This window comes from Lissotriton vulgaris, chromosome 1_1, assembly GCF_964263255.1.
Source record: "Lissotriton vulgaris chromosome 1_1, aLisVul1.2, whole genome shotgun sequence".
NCBI lineage: Eukaryota > Metazoa > Chordata > Amphibia > Caudata > Salamandridae > Lissotriton > Lissotriton vulgaris.
Genome location: NC_141685.1, coordinates 1,624,336,754 through 1,624,351,060, shown reverse-complemented (window position 1 = coordinate 1,624,351,060; position 14,307 = coordinate 1,624,336,754). Strand labels below are relative to the sequence as shown.

Below are 14,307 nucleotides of genomic sequence, written 5' to 3'. Positions count from 1 at the left end.
ATTTTGGAAAAGCAGGCAGCAGAGACTGTGTGGACTTGGTTGGCAAAGGACAGACGATTATCCCATCTGACCCCCAGATTTCTTACCGAGTCCTTGGGGGAAGGAGCAAGACTCAGGTCTTCCGGCCTCCAGAGATTAGAGGCAAGAGGAGATGGTTGATTGAAAAACAGAACCTCGGTCTTCCCGGCATTGAGTCTCAAAAAATTGAGATCCATCCACTTCGCAATATTCCGCAGACATGTTTTTAAGGGGTCGAAAGTTGTGGGAGATGAGTCACAAATAGTAACAAATATGGATTTTTTAGTTCCATATTTTGTTTAAGTTATTATTTCCTCCCAGTTCCACCCTTTAGTTTGAAACATATATTACATGGACACACTGAGTACCCCTTAGCTAACACATCAAAGCAATCTGGCCGCAGGGCCTGGGGTCGTCATTTATAAGATATACACTATATATTACCTGACTCAGAGATATATATGCCTATGTTACTAAATGCTGTAACATTCCTCACCCAATGCTTGGCAAATGTGAGTAGTATGAGGCCAATTGTAGCCTGAACGTTGAAAATGTGCTACTGATGGACAACAAATTACAATGTAATGTACCAGATAGTAGCTTTAGTATTAAATCTTTTTATTGCAAGAAAAGCCATCACAAAAGGTGCAGTGGCTTGTGCTTGAAGTGGCACGGACCCACCCATGATAATCCAAGCAAGTAAGAAGGTCTGCGATGAGCCCAGTTCATTTGGTGGAACACACAGCAAGTCGCCTACAACCCAACTGGGCCGGCCTTGTTGTAAGGGTTCAGGAGCCACCTTTGAATGCAGTATGCCGTTAAGCAGAACAATGACAACCCAAACAATTCCCCCCACCAACCCCGCCCATCCCACCCCCCTCCTTGTCCAATGAGTAAAAGAGCTGCAGGAGACTGACACCACTTTGAAGCGTTTCCTGGGGTTTGCGCGCCTCCGAGCTCTTGGCCTACGAGATTGTGTTTTAGTATCTGTGAGTGGGGTATCCGCCAAGCGCAGCAGCCGTAGGTATCAGGGACAGCTCAGCTCCCTGAACTCCCCAGTGAGTAGGGTCAGGAACAGCCGCCAAAGTTCCTCAAAGTCTTCTCCCCTCCCGGCCTTTGCCAGTGATAGATTCTCCATCCCTAGTTCCATCCAGAGCCTATGTAACCACCCAAGTTGCTGAGGAGGTTGAACATGCCTCCAGTGTGCCACAATGTTCTGTATCGCTGCTCCCAGTGCGATCGCTATGAGTCTCCCCTCAGGGGGTACATCAAGGCGTTAGGGAGGCCAAGCAGCACATAGACAGGGAATCTGGGAAGTTGAGTGTCTAGGTGCATATCTATTAAGTCGAGGATTGCGGTCCAGTAAGGTTGCAGACGTTCGCAGCTCCAGAGTAGGTGTTCTAGGGTACCGAGCTCCCCGCATCTCCTCCAGCAGCGATCAGGGACTCAGGAGTCCCAGGGGTGTAGGCGTTCAGGTGTGTGATACCAATATGTGGCCACTTTTTTCAGCGTTTCAGTAAGGCCCATGTGGTAGGCTGAGTGGCGGGCTCTGTGATATATGCCTTCCCATTCCTTGTGAGTAAGTGCCCTCCCAAGGTCTCTCTCCCACCTGACCCTCCCTGCATTGTAGGAGTGAATGTTGGTGAGTAGTAAGTGTTGATACAGGTCTGAGAGCAGCTTTTTATCGGAGGTACGTGTCAACAGCCATTTTTCGTACGGTGTGAGGTGTCGCTGTGCGCCGGGTTTAATGGACGGATGAAGAACCCAGTGACGGACCTGTAGATATGGCAGGCGGTCGGATTCCGGTATGCCGTAATCCTCCTTCACCTTATGAAATCGAAGAATACCGTTAAGGTCAAACATGTGACCCACATCTCTGCAGGGCGTCGTCCTCCAAATCGCAAACGCCTGAGGGTCAAGGCCCGGGGAAAAGTCTGGATTGCTGAAGATCGGTGTCATCGGGGAGGGGAATGAGGTGAAGCCCCGCCGTATCGCCACTGTGTCCCAAGTGCCCAGGACCGTGCTCGTGATCTGTGACGCGTAGAGATGGGGCGGCCTATGGCGACGCGGTAAAAATGGGACACCCTGCAGCAGCCGGCCTGCTACCGCCTGGTCCTGGAAGAGCCAGTGTTTACTGGATTCCAGTTGGTGCCATTCTACCAGTGTGCGCAGCTGGGCGGCTTGGAAGTATTGAGTGAGGTTGGGTATGCCTACTCCACCATGTGTGGGGGGGGGGGGAGTGTAGCAATCAAGTGCATAAAGCGCGGGCGCCGGCCATTCCAGATATACCGCGCTAGGTCAGATTGCGTTTTGTGGAGCCACCCCGCCGGCGGGCGTAGGGGGAGAGTTTGAAAAACGTAAAGAATGTGTGGCAGCAAAGTCATTTTGGTAGCCGCAATGCGGCCCAGCCAGGAGAGTGTGAGGTGTTTCCATCGTCGGAGTTCTCCATTAAGGCGCGTGCTGAGCCTTGTGTAATTGGCTTCTGCTGTAGCTCGTACCGTTGGAGCCAACAGGACCCCTAGATAGGAAATGAGGGAGGTAGACCACTGTAGGTCGAACTCGGCCTTGGCCTCCGCCAACACGTCAGGTGGCAGGGAGATGTTCAGGGCCTCCGATTTCTCTACATTGACCTTGAAGCCCGAGGCCAGAGCGAAGGTGTGAAGCTCCACAAAGAGCGCCCAGAGGAACTGCATCGGGGACATCAGGGAAAGCAGAATATCGTCAGCAAACAGACTGACCTTAAGCGTATCCCCGCCGAACGAGATACCCTCAATGAGGCCGTGCTGTCCAGATAGTAGCTTTAAATGCAAATAAACATATCTTTTTAGAAAAAAGTCTCTATCCAAGCTGTCCAACTATTGCCAACATTGTCTTTTTTGACAGTTTTAAATGATGATGGCTGTTTTATAACCATTGGTGGACAACAGTGGTCTGTGTAACGCTTCTTGGTGAACTTGCTCATGCAAACCGTCTCTAGAACCTTATGACGTGCTGGCTTCAGGTTCAACCTTGATGGTTAGAGGAACTTTAGTCTTGCCCCCGCTCTACATTTGAGCTCTCTATTTTAATGGAGATGTTGTTTGGAGCCACCAATTGGCAGATTTTGGTGGCGGGAACTTCTTTTAGGCACAGCTTCACATACACAACCCTGGCCCTATCTGGGACCACTCCACAGTAGGTGGTGTAGTCTGATGACTTTATTTAGCTGTTTCATTAAGTAGACAAGTCTTTTTGTATTTGAACAATTTGATAAGCAAAGTCAAAGTCAAAGAATTCTTTATTTCGGCCATTGAGGCCTTAAAAGCACAGATAAAAGATACAGCACAATTCATTCATTTAATTTTCCCAGTAAGGCTTTCATAATTGATAAAGTGCATGTGTATTACTATATTATTTATAAAATCAAATAAAAAGTAGAAATGTAAAATATAAATAAATAAAATCCATATTTGTAAAGCGCAAACTTCACCCTTACGGGTCTCAAGGCGCTGAGGGCCGTTGTGAAAATTAAGTGAGCTATTGCCCAGAGTCACACGGTGCTGAGCTGCTGCCGGAGCCGGGGATTGAACCGTGAGCCCTGTGCTCCGCAGTCAGTTGCCCTGGCCGCTGCACCACACCTCTCCATTATAGCAAATAATTAAAAAGGTACACACTTGTGACGTTAAAATATTGCAGATATAATTGAAGAAAAGACCAATCACAGGGATAGAATGAAATGATCAAGTTAGGTAAGCCCTAGATTTAAAATAACTCGACGTACACACCACATGGAAAATAGAAAACGAAAAACTGAATACGCAATGGGCATACTGGTGTCGTATTTTAGTATCCTAAAGGCCTGTGCCCAATGATTTGTTCTGAGGTTTCTGCACAACTGCAGATAAGCAGATAACGTTATGATATACAATTGGCTTTGCAGTAAAGGTCTCTTTGTAACCACCCGGTTCATCTCTGCTTCATAGCACATCAGATTACAGTTTAACTTGCTCTGGACTGTCACAATATTTCAAGACATAGTAGCATCCGCCTTTAGCATTATCAACCAAACTAGCATTAATTTACATAGTAGTGCGGTAGCTCTGTTTGCAGCCTTTTCATTCAATTTCTAAGCCACCGATGTGTAGATTCTCAATTATGCTTTCTTTGTTTGCACAAGCTTTACACAGGCTGGCATTGAGCTGAGACTCCACAGGTGCCAGCTTCAAGTCTGTGCTTCGACTGTGGCACATGTGGCATGCACAAGCAGTTTGCTGGACCACGGAAAACTCTCTGGGAGAGCTCTGTTGATCTATGAGTTACCTATTCCCTACTCATCGCCAGTTGTAGCATCTTTCCCAGCCAGGTATTCGCCAGTGACCACCCCACACGCGGAGAATAGTTATACACGTGTAAGCAGGAACGCCACGTTTTGAACCTGCATTCACTTCATTAACCTCCAACGCTTACGTCATAGGTCTACGGAGTCCCTCAGGAACCACAAAGTGTTTCTATCATATTTTATTTACACAACTCTATACCAAGGAGGCGTGTTAGAGTGAATCATAGGATTTTGGTTGAGTAAGACTATGTAATAGTCTGATGGCTAAAATAATGTTGGAAAGATCATGCACTGGGGATATGAAGCTCTCAGGGCAGCCCCTTTCACCCTTAGAATAGACACATTCAAATCCAATTAAACAACTCTCTCAGAATCTCAAAAATCCTAAAGGTAGCACTGTTAAAGGGTACAAGGCACACCAAAAAGAAAAAGTTTGCCAATGGTTTACATAAGACTTCAGTGGGAATGATTGCTTATCCTGCTGCACTTATAATGGTAACCTCCCTAGAATACGCCAGATGCCTAAACGAGTCTCCTCCCCTAGTTAAAGCAGATGGAAAGTTGTGAGAAGCAGACTCGGGAACTGAAAGAGATGGAATTATTGGTAGTCCTCAACATGGCTCTCCCTCCAGGTAAAGAAGAAGCAGAGAGATACTCTCCTGGGCCAAATCTGTGCCTTCTTGCTCTGTACTTTTTTTAAACTTAGTGCTATGATTGGAATTGTTAGAAAAGGATATAGGAGAACTCGAGCCAACGGAGAGAATAAGCATTCACTCCCCAGGCGTGTTGAAAAGAATTATTTGGAGTTCCCATCTTTTGCAAATATTGTGCAAAACACTGCAAGAGAGGTGATATAGGGCAGATAAGGGAGCGATTTGTCTGAGCTGGCCCATTCTTCCCTGGAAGATAAACGGCAACAGAGAAATATGGCTCCTTGTCCATTTGAAAATCTATTATGCCACACGATTTAGTGTGTAAAATCTTGTTATTCCCTGTTGATTTATATATGCTTTAACCATCTGATTGCCTGTTCTCACCATCATTTAGCTGTTATGAAAACACTATCATCGATCTCGGAATAGCCGACAGCTCCCTCATGTGGAGGACTGAAGGACTCTGCTGGAAGATTATTTGTGCTGAGCAGACCACTGATCCAGTATTGTTCCCAAATCACTAAGCTGGCATCAATTGTCAGAGCTAATGCCATTTGTGGGTTGAAGGATACACACCTCATCAAATAGTTTTCGCTCAACCACCAAGGTAGAGATTCGCTAAGTGAAATGGATGCTCTCAATTGAACATCATAATTCATTGTTGCTGTGCTGGAGATCATCAGTCCAGAACAGTTACCAGGAACTTAAGATGGAAAAACTTTGATGCCATCAGAACCTGAAGGAATGATCAGTCTCTCATTGGACCTGACATTCTCTTCAAAATCAACCTTAACAATCACTGTATTCTTACAGTTCTCTCCTGAGAAAGCGACACTATCTCTAGTAATGTTTGAAAACATGCTCTTGTAAACAAGAGGTGAGACTCCTCTATGTTGATAAGAAAACCATTCTTCTGAAGTGTTCTGTCTACGAGCTCTGAATCCTTCTAAGTCTTTGAGAAAGAAGGAACTGCAATCACCAGTAATTTAAATATGGATACGCCCTAACTCCTTTAACATCTAAAACTGAAGCCAAACATTCCAGCACTTTTGTAAAAAATACATTTTAAAAAGCGCTAACCTTAAACCAAAATGAAATACCTGCAGTTGGTAATGCTGATCCTATATCATAAATCTTTTAAACTTTTGATGATCTTGGCAAATTAATAAATGGACATATGCATACTTCATGTCCAAGAAAAGCAAAGCATTTCCTGGATGAATTAAAGAGATAATAGATTGAAGTGTGTAATTTTTATCAGGCGATGAGCCAAGTACTTGTTCAAAGTTTATAGATTCAATAAAGGCCTGAAATCGCCATTCATTTTCCCCACCAACAAGGGATATAGACTGCAGACCTTGATCCCTCTCTGCCTCTGGAACCTTCCACATGGATGTATGTCATTACAACGCAGTCTTTACACCGCGATACCTTTACGACGCGGTCCTCACAACACAAGTTGTTACAATGACTTGCGCTAGAGGCTCTGGATTTAGGAATAGTATAATTTACTATTCCAACTCCAGCTCACGTAACAGTAGGGAAGGTGTTGGAATAGTAAATAATACTATTCCTTAGTATATAGTGCCATCCAGCGCAAGTCGTTGCAATGACTTGCGTTGTGATGACCACGTCGTAAAGGTATCGCGTTGTTAATTCCGCGTTGTAATGGTTGTCTCCCCTTCCACATTGACTCTCTCTTTATTGGCATCTGAGGCAGAGCAGCCCAGCATTTGGGGCTGAATTCTGTATTCAGGCTCACTTTTATTACTCATGGATGTAACAGAGTTATTAGGAGGCAATAAAGCCTTGGGAGATCATGGCATTCAAATGGAATTCTATCAGGAATTCTCTTCTAGACTCATGGAATTTCTTCTAGCAATTTTTCAAAAGTATAAATTCCTTATGAGCTTTATACATGCTATTATGCTTTCGAATATTTCTCCTATAATTTCCCTTCTAAATTAATTGTTCAACATTTTGAAGTGAAGATTTCTGTTTATCACAACTGTCTTTTGGTCATAATTAGTAAAGACCAGACATTTCAAAGGGCCTCGGAGAATCTATGTCTCTCAGTTGAAAATGCCGTGACGCCGGTTATACTTTACATCGCGGACGACTCCCAATTTACACGGAGCTTCGTGACTCTATGGAGACGAACTTTACGTGATTAATAAAATTCGCTAACTCGTGTGATTTCCAGTGCCCAGCGTCCCCGGGCCAGCTTTCGAATCTTGCCCTTACGCCAGTATTTACAAACCAATTGACGTCATGGTCTTCTCGCCGAGGTTTTCAATGTGATTATATGACAGAGTGCACCGATTAAATAGGTTGCTAGTCCCCCCATTGTCCTGATAAAGACCCCGCCGCAAGGGTTCCACTGATTCCTGCATTGTCTAGGGGTCGAAACGTCGACAACTCTCTTCCTTGCTCCAGCCCCCTATCCACTATTGTTACATACAATGTATTATTGTTGGGCATGTGCTTGATGAAATAATGCGTTTGGATCAATGACCGCTTTGTACATTTATAATTGAATTTCAAATGTATCAGATACATATCTGATTTTACTGTCACTACTCCTTACCTGCACTACCCTCACTTTATCACTTCCTCCTCACTTTCAGGGGCACTATTCAACCTTTTCAAATTAGTAATGTTGGATACTATATCCTGGTTTGGTCTATAATGTGAATAAAACATTGTAGACTTATTAAGTGTTTCCTGATTTGATTTAATTTTTATAGAATTATCTAATTCTCACTGGGACCCCTTCCCTCTTAGTATCGTTATGACCCAGGTCCCAGTGACTTGTTCTGGGTAAACCCCTTTTTCATACTCTCAGTTGAAAATGGCAGATGAATCCGTCCAGATTTCCATTGCTACTACTAGACCGAATTGAGGGGTCGACTTTATCATACTTTGAACATTAAAAGATCCCCAATTTAATTTATTTAAATTTTGATATATCTCTAAACTAGAACCCCCTGGTTTGCTCACTTAAAATAACATACAGTGTAGTCCAAGTGTGGCTTTCCATCTCTAGGACACAAGGCATACGAGCAGTTTTGTACAAGAAGCCAATTTAAAGAGTTCTTGTTTTGTTTTGTATGAACATCACAGACAAGCTTTCCAGTGACTGAGTTATTCAAAGCATTACATAACTGGACAATTCTTGCTTCCTTGTGCATGTTTTCTTGAACCTAGGGAGGTTGAGGCATGCTGAGACTTTGCCTCTCATGTACTTATTCCTTCCAGACACAGTTTGGTCACCAGGTATGTAGGGGTGGCTGCATTCATGTAGATGATTATCAGTAATGGAAGCAGCCTTGAAAGTACGAAAGGCTTCAGTGGTTGCCAGTTTAAAGTAGTCAGAGTAAAGATGATGTGGTTAAATCTATATCTCCCAGCAATGAGGTGGTTTCAGTTGTGCGAGCTGGGCCCTGGGGAGGTCAGTGTGCAGTGACATACTCTATGTTCTTGTATTGACCATGGCTTGGAGAAGATATTGTAGGTATGATCTGGGGAGGAAGTGCCTGATGCTTCTTTATATCTGCAGGTACAAGTCGGAGCACTTAGCGGTGGCCTTTATGGGAGCCTCCAGGCAACTTTTTGAGTTGAGCGTAATGGCCGGGCATGTAGCAGAAGAGATATCTTGGATGACTTGCTAATAATGTTTTGTTTTTCTTGCCAGTTCGGTTTTAGTCCGCTGTTGTGTTGTTAGGAGAGAATTAATTTTTTTTCTTGGATTTTTAGAGATTTCGTTTTTTGTTGTTTATCCAATTTATTTATATGACATCTGGTTTCATGAAAGCAATGTTTATTAAGCTTTTATTTTTATTCACATTTTCCAAACATTGGGAAATTTTACCTAACTGCCCCTAGCCCTCAAATTATTAGTGGTATTGTTATTAATATAAAGCATGTGAGCTCAACATGATTTATCCAGTGACTGGAAGTGATGCAAACTAGATACGAGCACTGACACGGTTATTCACCCAGGACTGATGAACCTTTCCTCTTTGTGCTCAACGTTAATTTAACTTCCTCATTTCCAAGCTGTCCCATATAACTGTGGTCAACAACCTTACAACCTACTACATTGATGCCACACCTCTCACATTCTCGGTTTCATTATCAGCTCAATGTCTTCTCGTTGAGTCAGGGCCAGCTTTAGGGCAGAGCGAATGGTCTCTGGCCGCTGACCCGCGCGGGGGGGGTTGGGGGTGGAGGGGGGTGCTGTGTTTAGCAATACCTTATGATTTAAAAACACCTGCTGCAGAGTTACTTGTGCGTTCAGTTTTCAGGCAGCAATAAAAGTGTCAAGATAACTCTTGTGATAATGTTCCTGCTAGAGCACAGGTACTCATATTACGGCCCAAGGGCCGCCCGCGGCCCAGCAAGCCTTCCTTGGCGGCCCGGCAAGCCTTCCTTGGGGATGTATGACATCACAACACTTGCTTTTACCGCGCATGCTTTTACATCGCAAGTTTTACAACGCATGCCTTTACAACGCATAGTGTTGAGGGGTGCTGGATAGTCAATAGTTTAATTTACTATTCCAACTCCAGTCCCCGTGGATAGTAGGGAAGGTGTTCAACAGTAAATTAAATCTATTCCCTATCCTAGAGCGTCCCCCAGCGCAATGCGTTGTAATGGTTTGCGTTGTAAAAGTTGCGATGTAAAGGCACTCTGTGGTAAAAGTTGCGTAGTAAAGGATGGTTCCTCTTCCTTGGCGGCCTGGCAAGCCTTCCTTGGCGGCCCGCAGACCTTGCGGACATTGTACCTGTGTTTAATTTTTTTTTTAAGAGTGTCAGCAAAAACCGTCTCAGCAGCGCGGACTCCAAGACACTCTGCTTTTTGGGGGCCCGGCGACTCACAACAAAGCCTCATTAACAAGTAAATGGTCTTTTAAGGACCTGTGAAGTACTCGGGTGCGGCTGTGTCTGTGCCTGGGAAGCTGGGGTGAGGTGACATAGGACGACAGTGGGAGGAACACAGAGAGAGAGAGGGAGACAGAGGGAGGGAGACAGGGAGAGAGACAGGGAGGGAGACAGAGGGGGGGAAACAGAGGGAGGGAGACAGGGAGGGAGACAGAGGAACACAGAGGGAGACAGAGCGAGGGAGACAGAGAGAGAGAGGGAGACAGAGAGGGAGACAGACAGAGGGAGACAGAGGAAGAGAAAAAAGGGAGATAGAGGAAGGAAGACAGAGGGACGGAGGCAGAGGGAAACAGAGGGCGACAGGCAGAGGGAGACAGACAGAGACAGACAGACAGGGAAAGGGAGGGAGTCAGTGAGAGAGGGAAACAGAGGAAGACAGAGAGAGGGAGACAGAGAGAGAGGGAGACAGAGAGAGAGGAAGACAGAGAGAGGGAGACAGAGGGAGGGAGACAGAGAGAGGCAGAGGGAAACAGAGGGAGGGAGTCCAAGGAGACAGAGAGAGAGGGAAGGAGACAGAGAGAGAGGGCACCTTGCACCAGTCCAAACTACCATTATTGATGATAGCTTAAAGACAACCTTTAGTGAAAGCTATCCTAGTGTTAGGTATGGAGAGCAGCCTTCAGGCTAAGTCTTTGAGGAATGTAAAGCAGCTTGTTTTACCAGTCTATAATCTCGTAAATGACCAAATGAAAGGAGAACCACACCAGGTATATATATAAAATATATGTATTTATTCTAAACACACTCCACTAGTCTCTTTATGAGGCTAGAGGCAAAAGTACTTACAGTAAGCTCAATAGCACACAGTAAATTAACACAATATACTTTGAGCCCTTGGGGCGTACCAAACCATATATTAGAAAGTGGTGTAAGAATCACGACTTGGGAGGAGCTATGCTAGCAAGCAAGATGGCCACTTAAGCTCCCGGCTCCGCCGACCTCCGCCAGCAGCTCGTATATCCTGCAAGTCATCCTGATTTCACACAGGACTCCCGTATATGTGAGGAGTAGCTGACTCTGAAGGCTCAATCCCGAACTTTTTATCGGTGACAGAGATATGCCGTTTTTCATCCTTGGCCTACCCCGGAGCTGAAGCCGGGGCCTCGATTTCCAACCCATCCGGGCTGGAGTTGAACAACATCGGCTGGAACCTTGGGCTTTGTCCGGTCTCCCGAACGGAGATATAATCTTCCCGGTTTTTGACGGCGACTTAGTATCCTGCCTGCAACACACACGCTACGGCGTGTCATATTGTTTGCTGGCCCCGTATCCGACGCCTGGAGACACAGTAAGCTTGCCGTGGGGGTGCGGACGGGAGCCCTGATCAGTGGCGAAGGAGTAACATTGTGAGGTGAGAGCGCCTGTTGTTGGTGTCCGCTCCAGATTAGTCTGCTACCCCGGAAAAGTCGGCCTCCGGGGGTCGGCATCCTGATCTGTTGCTTGCGAGAGGAGATGCAGGGAACAAAAGACACGCCACCGCTGCACGCCGTAATGGCGGCCATTAGAGCGCTCCACTCACAGATCATCGTCAACTACCGGGCACTTTCGGAAACGATGGAAGATCTTTGTCGGAGACCGGACAGTGGCTTTTTGCCATCATCGCAGCCAGCGGTGCTACCAACGGAACATCGTATATCCAACTTCGAGGTCCCTGTGCAGGAGCCCGACTTCTTTGGCGCTGCGGATTCCTATAATACAGATCGCGCGCCCGTGAACATTGCTAGCGTTCCCTGCTTGAGCCCTATCTCGATGAACATCACTATGGACAACCTTCACTGCCTCAACAAGATCACCTGTGACTATTGGAGAGTTTTATCATCCTGCCACGCTTTTCCTAGCTTGCTTTGTGTAGACTGTGAACTTTTATCCTTTAATTGGCTTGCTCGTACTGACTTGAATTTCCATGATAGCTTTACCACTCTTATCGCTGCTGTGGCCTGGGTTACAATTGCTCCAGTGAACACTCGTACTGGCCAGGGTTGATTGGTGGGGCTTTTCAGGACACGGGACAATAATGTAATCGGTTGCTTGGATTGTGACCTGTGAACTGCGGGAGTCGGGTGGTATGTTTGGTACTTCCCCAGATTGTTTGTGTATTTTGCTGCCCTTTCTTTTGAATTTGATACCGCATCTGGTGGGGGGGAGGGGAGTCCGGGAGCGTGTGTTTTTTTTTTTCCTCCTCCGCTGCTTCCTTGTAAATTGTAATTTGCAACTGGGTTTTGTATCGCGCCAGCTCACCGACAGGTCTCAAAGCGCTACTAACCAAGTACAGCAACAAGAAACAGGATGAGTATATAAGAGAGTCTGAGGCTAGTAACCGTCTACTAGGAAGCAAATGCGTCTTTGAAGAGTAGAGTCTTCAAGGACTTCCTGAAGTGGAGAAGGTTGGACTCTCTGCCAAGTGCCTCCAGTAGCTTATTCCAGATGATCGGGGCCTGAACTGAAAAGGATCTGCCTCCTTTTGTTGCCAGCTTAAAGCGTGGGCAGGATAGCAAAAAAGAGCCGGACGATTGCAGGGCGCGCTTAGGTTCGTATATTTCAAGCCTCTCTTTTATATAGGCTGGCGCCTGTCCGTGGATTGCTTTGTGGCAGATGCACATACTCTTGAATTCGACTCTTTGTACTATAGGCAACCAATGTAGCCTATAGAGCAAAGGGGAGGCATGAGTCCGCCTTGGCACTCCAAATATCAAGCGCGCTGCGTCATTCAGAATGACCTGAAGACGGTTGGATACGTTTTTTGGGAGGCCAAGGTATAACGCATTGCCGTAGTTGATTCTAGACACTATTGTGGCTGAGACAATGGTTCGAAGCATATTCCTTGAGAGTATGGGGACGAGCTTACGCAGTTGCCTGATTAGATTGGTACAAGAACCAACTACAGCGGACACTTGGTTAGCCATCGAGAGTTCCTGATCAATTTTCATACCGAGGCTCTTAACGCTAGGGCACGGTTTTGGAGTAGGTCCAAGTTCTTGTGGCCAAAACAAATCATTCCAGGGGAAGGTCGAGGTTGAAACTACGAGAACCTCCGTTTTATCTGGGTTGATTTTCAATAAATTGGACGACATCCAGTTTACTGTAAAACGTAATATGTCTTGGGCCATGGACTGAGCCGAAGGTGTGTTGTCGATACTCAGCAGCAGCTGAGTATCATCGGCATAGTTAAAAACTTTACAGTTCATGTTTGCCAGGGACTTTATCAATGGCTGTAAGTAAAGATTAAATAGGAGTAGAGAGAGCGCAGAGCCCTGCGGGACTCCACAGGCTAAGGCACCCGCATCGGAGACCTGATCTGCTACCTGGATTCTCTGCGTCCTCCCGGATAAAAAGGCTGTTAACCATTTGAGGGCTTGCTCTCCTATCCCGAACCCAGCCAATCTGCCCAGGAGCAGTGCATGGCTGACAGTATCAAACGCCGCTGAAAGATCTAGTAATATCAGGGCGCTTGGCTTTTTACTGTCAGCCATGCATCTAAGCTCGTCTAGTACAGACAGCATTACTAGTTCTGTGCTATGGTGGGCACGAAAGTCAGCTTGCCGCTCCTGGAGAAGATGGTGAGATTCCAGGAGGGAAGACAGGGATTTTAGCACATGCTGTTCTAGAACTTTTGACAGAAATGGCAACTGGGAGATAGGCCTGTAGTTCTTCAGGCTGGATGGATCTGCCCCAGGCTTTTTTTATCAGGGGTCTGACGCGTGCTTCTTTAAAGGAGGTTGGTAATGATCCAGTAGCTAGTGAGGTGTTTAAGAGGTCTAAGATCTGATCCTCTAGGATCGGAACTGCTAGTCGGAGGATATCGGGTGGGCACGGGTCGGCGGGGGAGCCTGACTTGGTGGATGCTACAAGTTGTCTCAGGGTGGTAGGGTCGATTTCGGGGAATCTGGTAAAGATGGGTGTTGAGGGATTTAAAGGAGGCAGTTGTTCGGTGTGTGAGACTGGATTGTTCTTCTTAATATCCGACAAGATGGTCGCTACTTTTTCAAGGAAGTATCCTTGAAAGGTATCACAGTCGATCGATATGTCTATCTTTTCCTCCTTCTTACTTAGCTCTTTCAGGATTTGGAAGGTTTCTCTCTGGATGTTTGTAGCGTTGTTTATGCGCGTCTCGTAGTAATCCTTCTTAGCTGAAACAATAAGCTTTTTATATATTTGAAACGATGTTCTATATGATTCCCTATCGATATCCTTTTTTGATTTCCTCCAACATCTTTCGAGATAGCGGAGCTTTCTTTTTTGTTCACGTAGACTTTAGGTGAACCAAGGGGCTCCTTTCCCTGCACCCTTTACTTTTTGTACCTTTTCGGGGGCTAACTCATCGATTGATTGCCTGAGGGTAGTTGTTATGGCATCATACTTTAAATCAAGGTCAGTA

General features: G+C 45.8%; 1 protein-coding gene across 1 annotated transcript in view; it reads left to right on the top strand.

Annotated features, from left to right (window-relative positions):
* Positions 1–14,307, top strand: part of LOC147750922 (uncharacterized) — a 226,309-nt gene that overhangs the window by 118,297 nt on the left and 93,705 nt on the right. The gene's annotated exons all lie outside the window — the stretch shown is intronic.